The sequence below is a fragment of the Mus pahari genome, chromosome 19, assembly GCF_900095145.1.
Source record: "Mus pahari chromosome 19, PAHARI_EIJ_v1.1, whole genome shotgun sequence".
Lineage (NCBI taxonomy): Eukaryota > Metazoa > Chordata > Mammalia > Rodentia > Muridae > Mus > Mus pahari.
In genome coordinates, this window is record NC_034608.1 from 9349563 (window position 1) to 9360730 (window position 11168).

Here is an 11168-nt window from a genome sequence, read left to right on the forward strand (position 1 = left end):
CTGAGAGGAAGCATCCTCAGCAGAGGCCTTGCAGGGGGGGGGGGGGGAATCCCTAGCTGAGCTCAGAGACTTAGGAGCCTCAGCCCTGCCCCACTTTTCCCTTCTCTTATTGCTTCTCTACTTCTGATGAGAGAGTTGCATCAGGCAGCAAATCTCATGAAAGAGATTTGTTGGGAGGGTTCAAGGTATGGAGGGACAAATCCAGGAGTAGCTGCCTCTGCTCCTAGGAGATGACAGCAGGGAACTGAGCAGACAATGCCTTTATATAGTATGTCTTAGGAGCAGAGCTTTCCAGGGTGAGGATTAGTGAAATTTCAAGCCCTGAGTTTGGGGAGCTCAGGGATTGGTGGGTTTTCCTGTTCAGACTTTCACCTAAAATTAGCATAATCTGGTGAGGGTTCTATTGAGGGGCTGTATATGACTCTTGTGACAGTTACAAAGGCTGGAAATTTTATGACAGGGAGGTCTGGGGAAATGTCTGGCTGCTGGAGCTCTTAGGCTGAAGCCTGGCCACTTTCCTGCCTTAAGGGTTACAAAGTTTACAAAGTATACAATGTTTACAAAGGGAGTCCACATAGGGAAAGTATTCCTAGACTCTTGAGTGGCATGAATAGCCAACAGTAGTTGCTATGTGGAGTTGTGTTGGTTTGTTCTTTTCAATTCAACACAAACGTAGATATACTTGAGAAGAGGCAATCTTAATGGAGAAAATACCTATATAACTTTGGCTTATAGGCAAAGTGTGTGGCATTTCTTTTGTTTAATGATTGATGTGGGAGGGCCCAACTAACTATTGGTGGTGCCAGCCATGGACAGTGAGTCCCGGATAGTATAAGAAAGCAGGCTGGGCAAAGCTCATAAGTGACATCCCTCTATGGCTTCTGGTCCAATTTCTGCCTTGAGGTCCTGCCCTGACTTCCCTTTTAAGTCCTTATTGCTGAAGACACTGCACACTTAAAACACAGGGCTTAAAATGATTAATTCAAGCTGTTTCTAAACTGAAAAGCCCTTTATCCTGAGGTCTAGCTTTCATAGTTGCAATACGTATTATGCAGGCTATCAAAGAAATGAAACAGTCAGTAGTCCTAACTGGATGAGACACTTATGGACCATAACAATGATCAGCAAGGCAAGATATCCATAAAGGTGCAGTAGAGGCATTTATGTGTTGGTAGTAACCAACTGATGTCTAATTGGACTTACGACCCACTCAACAGGAAGGAAAACATGTACTAGGATCTTAACCAACTTCTTGGGGTTAGTGAGGTCATGTATCTTAGATCTCCTACTGCCTTTTTGCTAGGTCAGTATAATTCCTTAATACATTATAAATATTAACCTTATACCCACAGCTATCACTTCTCATCAAAAAATTTTATTTATAGCAAATAAGAGACAATTACAGAAAGCTGCAGCTGGACATACAGCAAAGATCAGCAAATTGTGGGTATTCTAGCCCCAATGAAAATACATCTACATTGTCACAGTAAATGTTAACTGGGGCGGGGAGATCCTAACACACCTTAGATCATTTATTTCCCAAATAAAAGACCCAAAACGTTTATATTTATCACAAGCCTTAAAAGCACTAGAGCTGGGCAGATGTTAACCCTCTACACTATTTTGTCTCCTCTGTCAATAATCCTGAGATATCATTTGCTATGTTCTGTCTGGGCTGCTCCTACTCCAACACGCCAGCCCTCATGACCATGACCTCACATCTACCCACCCCATGGTGCCTTCTTCCTTATTCCTCCTCTCTCTTCCTCTTGGTTTTTACCTCAGACCCCTCGCCTGGGTGGTCTGGCTCTTTGCTGGAGAAATCTCAGCCACCTGTTGCATACAGCTGAACAGGAAGCAGGGTTACTACATACAGATAGGGAGACAGGGTTTATATTATATGAATGGATCAAGGAGATGGATTTATCTGATCTTGGTAGGGATAGCCTCTGTAAGGAAGCAGTCTTCAGGTCATAAATATCTAGCTGAAGAAAGCTTAGATGGCCGTTTTCTGCACTCAGTCGATATCCACATTTGGACCAGAGGAAGGCTTTGCCATGTTGCTGAGACTCTCCCTCCATAGGGATGATGGGGGTCCTGCCTATTCCTCAATAGGTCCTGAAAATGGCCATGCCTATGTCAACATCATATATTCACTCAAGACATTGCTAAGTGTTTCCTGAGAGCACAAAGAAGAGCTGTTCCAGAGATAGCCAAAGTTGTACCTCCTGCAGCAACTGTACTTGCTAATGTAAAAGACTCACCCAGGTGGTACTGGTTTTGAAGGAATGAGGGGTCATGAAGAGCAGTTGAGGCTTGGTACTGTGAGATGCCATGGAAGGCCACTGATGAAGGTGCAGCCTCAGTTGCAGTTGATGGCCCAGGACTGAAGGGGTTGTGCAAAGAAGTTGAGGCTTGGCAACGTGAAGAGAGCCTATGAGAGGCTATTGGTAAAGCCTAGTTGCAGCTGAAGACCCCTGTGTGATTACCAAGAACAGCAGTGACAGTGGCGTGGATCAACCAGAGCTTAGAGTGCTACAGAGGGCACAGCTGAGGAAGTGATGCCAGCTCTTTGGGGGAAGGAGATGATTATGTGGTGATCCCAGGCATTGAAACATTGAAACAGTGAAGTTGCCTTGGAGACCTCAAGATGTTTGAGATGCCAGAGCCATGAGCTATCTGATAAGAAAAGCTGCTAACAGGGAGTGAAACAGCCCAGGAGAAAGAAGTTTGTTGCAGTCAACAAAGATGAAAAAGGAGTTGGAGATCTGAAGACCACTTTGACATCAAACATGGAAATGCAGAGTTTGGACTTTGTCCAGCTAGTTTCCTGTCTTGCTTTGGGGATTACAGTTAAGTGAATGTGATGAATCTCAGAAGAGGCCTTGAACTTTGGGCCTTTAACATTGTTGAGACTGGTATAAACTATGGGGACTTTGGAAGTTGGACTAAATGTATTTTTGCATTATAGTATGTTTAGGTATAGCCTTCGTGTGTTGTTTGAACAAGCCTATAGGGGCCAGGGAGTGGAATATGATGGTTTGAATATGCTTGACCTAGGAAGTGGCACTATTAGGAGGTATGGCCTTGGAATAGGTGTGTCACTGTGGGTGTGGGCTTAAGACCTTCATCCTAGCTGCCTGAAAGTCAGTCTTCTGCTAACAGCCTTCAGATGAAGGCTCTGCCTGCACCATGCCTGCCTAGATGCTGCCCTGTTCCCACCTTGATGATAACAGACTGAACCTCTGAACCTGTAAGCCAGCCCAATTAAATGTCCTTTTAAGACTTGCCTTGGTCATGGTGTTTGTTCACAGCAGTTAAAACCCCAACTAATACATAAGCTATCAGTTTGAGGGTGGGGGACATGGAAGAGATATAGAGAAGAAAGGGAAGAGGGAAGTGATGTAATTATCTTTTAGTCTAAAATGTATGAAGCTTAAAGAAGAGGGTTGGCAGAAGAATTATGATAAAGGTATTTGTATATTTATGTATGTTTTATACATAATATGTTTCTGTAAGTATAAGAAATTATGAACGAATAAAAGGTTTAGAATCTAGACTTAAAAAAAAAAAAAAAACAAAGCAACAACAACAATTGATCCTGGACTACAATACAACTCTGCTGCTTTACGTAGCCTTCTAGGTTTTGTTGTTGTGATTCATTTGTTTGGAGACAAGGTTTCATGTAGCCCAAGCTGGCCTTGAACTCTCTCACTTGCTATTTAGCTAAGAATGGCCTGAAACTGCTTTGCCCCCTAAATGGTGGGATTACACATGTGATGCCACAGCTACCTTCTGTCACTTGCTCCTCACATACCACACTGAATCAAGATTCCTGTCTGCCTTCTCCCTCGAGGCTGGAACCTGCTCTCATCCCTGTCTGCCTCACAGAAGGACACCTGGTTGGTTTCAGTCACCTTGGCTGCCCAAGTTCTGTGAAGGAATTCCAGGGCAGTTAGGGTAAGCTGACCTCACACTGGGGGCGTTAACCCAAACATTCCACTGCTCCAGCCACTGGGCTGTTAGATAAGTATTTCTATCTTGTGTAGGAAAAAGAACAGATAGTGTTAGAGTGATGCACAAGGTTTGGAGTTCTTCTATGTTTTTATTTTGGTTTTTATTGGGATGCCTACTTCATGTTTGCTTGCCTTATGCAGATGAGCTTTATACTGTTGAGAAAACAACAGACTCACCAGGTAGCTTCAGCAATAGGCTTTCTTATTTCGGGGGGGGGGGGGACTAAAGCCTTTTTTTTTTCAGGGAAATAAAAAGAGGTTAATTACATTTCACTGCTACATGTTTTCTTTTCAAGGGAGCAGGCAGTTAGAAATGGCTAAACCTTCTGTGGGACAACCCAGAGGCTTACTTGCAACACTTCGACCAACAGAAGTAATAATCCCAGCACGTAAGTCTTTGCATAACTTATTGAAGTGAGGGTCAGACTCAGACGTGTGGTGGTGGTGTGTGTGGTGTAGTGTGTATACGTGGTGTATTTTGTGTGTGTGGTGTATGTATATGTGGTGCACATGTGTTTGTGTAGTGTGTATATGAGGTGTGTTGTATTTATGTGATAATGTGTGGTAGGGTGTGCATGTATGAATATGCCTTGAGTATTTGTTAGTAGTGAAGTCCATAGAAGAATTAGACGAGCATTTGATAGGAAATTAAATACTCTATGCCTCAGTGTACTATGTGCCTCTCATTAAAGGCTGCTGGTTTTTTCCACTTCCTTTCTCTTTAATTAATGTGCATAGCCACCTTGGGCCTATCCTGTGTCTATGAATGACTTCAGTTGTAATTCCCTGTACGTCTTGGAGGTTGGTCAAGCTCATGGTCAAGATACTGATGCTTTGCAAATATACTGCATTATTTATAATTACTTGTACTTTCTTAGCTTAATGCTTCAGATGAGGATTCACTATGCAGCTTGGGCTGGCCTCCAACACACGACCCTCTCGTGTCAGCCTCCAGAGTGCTGGAACTATAGACATGTGACATTTGTCTCCTATGCTGTGGTTTTTAATTTAAGAAGAAAATAACATGGCATTTTGCTCACTGGCAGAACAGAAGTGTAAGGTCCTAAGTTCCATCCTTAGCTCAGAGGTAGGTTGACAAAAAATATATATATTTTTTTTTTAAATTTAAGTTTGTATTTATTTTTTGAAATTTTCATATGCGTATACACCATATCCTACTCATACCCCCCTCTCTATGGCTCTCCCTCAGCACAGTACCCTTGTCACACCTCCCTCCAAAATTTCTGCCTTCCTTTTATACTTTTAATTATTTTTAACCCTCTAAGTCTAGTTAGTGCTCACTGGTGTGGAGTCACCCATGAAGGCATTGGGAACCTGCCAGGGAGCACAATTGTAAAAAAGAAAAAAAGCTTTACACCTCCTAACAAACATCAACTTCCAGTAAAATCCTCAGTTGGTATGGGACCTTGGAAGCCCTTCTTCCCCTATATTGCATGTATGTATGATTGATTGTATGCAGGTAATCACAACTGCTATGAGTTTATGTGTGCAACAACCATGTAATGTTGAGAGGATAACATTTCACAATATGCTTCCTATCTTCAGCCTTTCTTCTGCTCTTCCTCCATGGTGGTCCCTAAACCTTAAAGTGTGGGTAAAGGGTTAATTACAAGTATACATCTATACCCAAGCACCCGTAGGCATCTCTTCTTACCACTTTGAACAGTAATGCATTAACCACTGTGTATTGTAGACATAAATTTTTTGCAACCTACTTTTAATAATGGTTCAACCTCTCCTCTGGCCTACCACCCAGCAGAGGTAGTAGAAGAAAAAAGTTATTAGAATATGGAGGAAGAAGACCTGTTCGGCAATAGTTCTTTGGGGGCCAGGGGCAGGGGGTGGCAAGCTCAATCTTCTTTGGCAGTAGTTCATTCCTATAGCAAACATCAAATAAGATTCAGCTGCTACAGACCAGTCTTCTAGGCAGGCAGACACCAGGCATGAACCAGCAACTGTAGTTCAAGCCTGAAGAAACCACCAGGCTTGCCAACCAACCTAAGGCAAGGCTACAGAGGCCACAAGCTGCTACAGGAACCTCACAAGCAGTTCTTGGACAAGTTTCTCTCAATAACACTGTTATCACAAGTTTAGCTGAACAACACTATGTAAGGCAAACCAATACAGGCCAGTTTTTAGCAAAGAATAACAAGGTGGAGCAAACCAAACCAAGGCTCAGTGCTCATCTTCCACTGTCTGTGAGGTCATATTTATACTCCTTGCTCCTGGGTCTTTTCATTTGTTGGCTATATCCAAACATCCTTTCACCTGTGTCTGCTTCAGGAGAACAATCTTTCATGTGTTTGCTTTAGCAAGATATACTTTTACCAGTGTGTCCCAGCACAACATCATTAGACATAACTAACTTTCCAAAGAACTAGAAGTTTCCACTTCAGTGTACTGCGATGATAAGCTCATTTGACCCAAGTTGAGAACAGCACAAATATATTGATATAAGCATAGGTGCAGGACTGGAGAGATGGCTCGGTAATTAAGGGTGCTAGCTGCCTTTCAGAAGACACAGGTTTGACTCCCAGAACCCACATGTAGCTCATAAGTCTCTGTAATAGCAGTTCCAGGGGACCTCTTCTGGACTCACTGGGCACCAGGCTTGCACGTGGTGTACCCACCTCTTACCACTGTTGTACTACTATTGCTTAGAAGATCAGAACTGCCCCATGTGAGGCCCAGTGCTGGGTAAAATCATTGGTAAGGTCTTTCCTCCCACGTGAGTGTACATAGCACCTTCTAGCACTTCAAAAGCTAGCCAGGGAGTTTCTTGTTCAGTTCAAAGTTGATAATCATCTGGCCAGACTTTGTGGTTCACACTTTAAGACCCAGCACTCAGGAGGCACAGGTAGGCTGATCTCTTTTTAGTTCCAGGCTTTCTAGGGATACTTAGTGGCACTCTGTCTAAAACACACAAAAAATATACAACAAAGATAAGAACTGTTTTCTCTTAACACAATGGAACTGAGCCTAGTGATCTTTAAAGTCGTGTCTGTCCATTTCCTCATAAGGAGATACGAAGTTTCATTTCTATATGAGGGAAAGGCTCAGTCAATGATATAGTCATACCTCATCTATGTCTGAGGAAAAGCCATTATTGATGGCTCCACTGGTCCTGGCCCTCTTTGTGATAGAGTACAACAGCTTTCAACTCTGTCTTTCCATGCTCTTATGCTGGAAGGGAGCTCCTCAGCTCCTGAGTCTGCAAAACTAAGGTGTCATGTTTTTTGAAATCCCAGTCATAAAATAGAGAGAAGACCATGAATTAGCAAACTGACTTAAATGTCTGCTAGATACTGGGATGGATTTACTAACATTTATCATCGTAGCTATCTGGATACTCTGTTGATTTCTTTGTCTATTACCAAATTATATCCTGACTCTCCCAACTCTGTCTTAAACCACTGGCTTCTCTTTGTTCCCCTCCAATGGCCTTCTAGCTAGACCAACTGTGAAGCCATCAGAATTCCATACAAATAAAGGTGAGTCAAAGGAACTGGTAGTACAAGTGGGATTCAAGGCTAATACAATGTGAGACTCTAGAGAACACCAGTGATATGACCACTAGTCTAGAGGCCACCTTGGCAAAAAGTAGATAAAACCAAACCCTTTGAATAGTTGGATTTCTGATGGTGCCACCTGGTCCTAACTAGAGAGTAGTAGAGAGGCTGTAAACCACAGAGCATAGACTGAGTTAGAGTTCCACCTCCCTTTGGGCAATGCAGAATGTGAAACCAGCCCTCCCAGTCTTGGTGCTGACTTTCTGGGAGCTTCTTCTCTCTTGGTTTTTCTGCTTAGAGCTTTCCCAAGACTGCCTGCTGCAGAGTCCTTTTTAAACAAAAGCCAGCTTTCTACATTGCTGTTCTTCCAACCTTAGAAGTTCCTAAATGCTAAAGGTTTGCTAAATGCCTGTCAAGAGTAGATTCAGTCAGCATTCTTTTTTTATATAATTAAATTTATATATATATATATATATATACTTTTGAGATTTTCCTACATGAATACTGTATTTATATAATTTCCATCATTCTCCTCTCCAATTCTTGCCACATTCCACTACAACTCCTTTAGAGAATTTACTTCTTTAATTATTAATGTTAACACACATATACACATGTGTGGGTGCAAACACGAGTATGAGCATGTGTGCACATGAGCGCGCACACACACCTTAATGAATCCATTTAGTGATGCTCATATGCACATCTGTCTAAGGTTGACAACTTGAGATTGAATAGCTGTTGAGGGGGCTGGTTTCTGGAGAAATCAGATTTTGCTTATATCCACAGTCAATGATTGCCTACAGCTTTTCATCTATGGGTTGGGATTTGTGAAATTTCTGCATTCTAGATTGTTATGTAGCTGGGATTGTCATTATGCAAGTATTGTTTAGGTGACCATATTGTTAAGACTTCTTGGATACATTTCGCTTCTCATGGCTAGAAGACACTATATCCCAGAAACATCCTGTTTCTTTGGCTATTACTATTCTTATGCCCTATCTTCTGAGATATTATCTAAGTCTTATGTGTACTTGTATTATAGATGTGCCATTTCTGAATGGTTTCCCCATAGTCACTTAGCTTTTATATTTTAACCAGTCATGGATCTCAGTAATATCTTCATCTGCTGCAAAAAAATAAGCTTTTATAGATGAGGGGTGAGAATTATGATTGGACTCAGCTATCTTGTTTTGCAATGTGCTTGGGATTTGGTTGAATTAGGTATTTAGGAGATGTTGATATGGAAATAAGACAATGAAAAATATAATGTTCATCTCAAAGGAAATAAAAGTGTATTCTGGAACCAAATATAAATATCCATTTCCTGAAAACATAGACTCAGGTTTCCTCAAATTCCATGTTGCAATGTGGTAACAGTCTCATGAACATTTTATAGTCATAGGACAAAGATAATCAAGATACTTTTCAAATGTATTGGTGGAAATATCAGGAAGCAGGTTTACAGTGAAGTGTGTAAATCTCAGCTACAGGCCTCAGATGTTATCCTTTGCCTTTCTGTTCATGGAAACTAAGGTTCTGTCTATCTGCACATTTCAAAGATCTACCAAAGGCTCAAAGATCTACATAATGATCAGAAAGGTGTCAGGTGACACCAGAGAAAGGTAATAAATGGCTATTGAAGGGGTAAAGATGGTCCAAGATAATTTAACTCTGGACTTGCAGCATTCAAACTTCTCCACATAATTAAAGTTATCAGTCAGCATGTGTACACAACTCCAGGCTTTTTCCTCCTTGTGCAGTCGACTCTGCAGGTCTGTGTGGAGCCATGGTTGTAGGTCTCTGTTCCGCAGGATGTGGTTCATGAAAGTTGTCAAGAATAAGACATGCTTTAAAAGATACCAAGTGAGATTTAGAAGGCAGCGAGAGGGAAAAACTGACTACTATGCATGGAAATGGTTGATGATCCAGGACAAGGATAAGTATAATATACCCAAATATAGGATGATAGTTTGTGTTACTAACAGAGATATCATCTTCCAGACTATATATGCCTGTATAGAAGGGGATATGATCATCTGTGCAGCATATACACATGAGCTTCCAAATATAGTATGAAACTTGGCCTAACAAATTATGCTTCAGCCTATTCCACTGGCTTGCTGCTGGCCCACAGGCTTCTGAATAGGTTTGGCATGGAGAAGATCTATAAAGGCCAAATGGAGGTGAATGGAGATGAGTGAGCATTGATGATCAGCCTAGTGCCTTGACTTATATTTGGATGCAGGTCTTGTCCAAACTACACCTGGCAATAAAGTTTTGGAGCCCTGAAGGAAGCTGTGGATGGAGGCTTGTCTATTCCTTATAGTACCAAACAATTCCCTGACTCTGAAAGCAAGGAATTCAATGCAGAGGTACATTGGAAGCACATCATGGGCCAGAATATGGCAGACTACACGTGCTACCTAATGGAGGAAGATGAAGATGCGTATAAGAAACAATTCTCTCAGTACATCAAGAACAACATAACTCCAGACATGGAGATGAATAAGAAAGTTCATCTCGATCTTTGCTCAGGTGCACTCTCGGGGAGAGGGCAGCCTGCAGAAGTGACACAGCTGCTGGGACAGACTCCGTTTCTGGCTTCAGACATCCGGCACCTTTCCCACCAGAGGAGAACTGGTAAGAGAGCCATCTTTGATCCGGTGCGTGGCCAGGGAGAGGGGAGCCTGCAGAAGCGACATCGCTTCTGGGAAAGATCCCATTTCTGGCTCCAGTCACCCAACACCTTTCCTGCCTGAGGAGGGGTGTCTGCCCAGGAGGAGTCTCAAGGCCTGAGCCAGAAAGAGAACCATCTTGGCTTCAGTGCACTACCGAGAGGGCAGCCTGCAGAAGCAACACAGCTTCTGGGAAAGATTCCGTTTCTGGCTCCAGTAATCCGGTGCCTTTCCCGCCCGAGGAGGGATGTCTGCCGGGAACAGTCTTGGGGCCTGAACGGGTAGGAGGGCCATCTTTGCTCCAGTGCACTTAGGGTACAGTCTGCGCTGGTGAGAGTGTGGACCACAGAAGCTACACAGCTTCGGGACAGACTGAAGCAACCTAACTTCTGGGACAGACCCTGTTTTGGGCTACAGAAATTTGGGCACCTTCCCCACCAGAGGAAAGGTGGCCGGCCACCTGTGAGGGCTCTGTGTGCCAGAGCAGGTGAGAGAGTCATATTATGTCCAGGGTCCCTCGGTGGCTAGTCTGTGCAGGTGAGTGAATAAACTGCAGAGGCAACACATCTTCTGGAACAGGCCCTGTTTTGGGCCTACATCTTCAGCAAAGAGGCAGATCTGAACACCAGGCCTCTGTGCACCTTCCCTGATAGAGGAGAGCTTCCCTGCAGAGAGTAATCTGACCACTGAGACTCAGGAGAGAGCTGGACTCCCAGGACTCCTGACAGAGGCTAACAGAATCATAGGAGGAACAAGCTCCAACCAGAGACAACTATAAGAACTAACTCTAGAGATCACCAGATGGCGAAAGGCAAACGTAGGAATCTTACTAACAGAAACCAAGACCACTCACCATCATCAGAACCTAGCACTCCCACCTCAGTCAGTCCAGAATACACCAAGGGACCCAAAAAGCAAGAATCAGATTTAAAAGCACACCTCAT

At 43.0% G+C, this 11168-nt stretch overlaps 1 pseudogene; it reads left to right on the plus strand.

Moving 5' to 3' along the window:
- Window positions 1-9349: 9349 nt before the first annotated feature.
- Window positions 9350-11168, plus strand: part of LOC110336877 — a 2593-nt pseudogene continuing 774 nt past the window's right edge.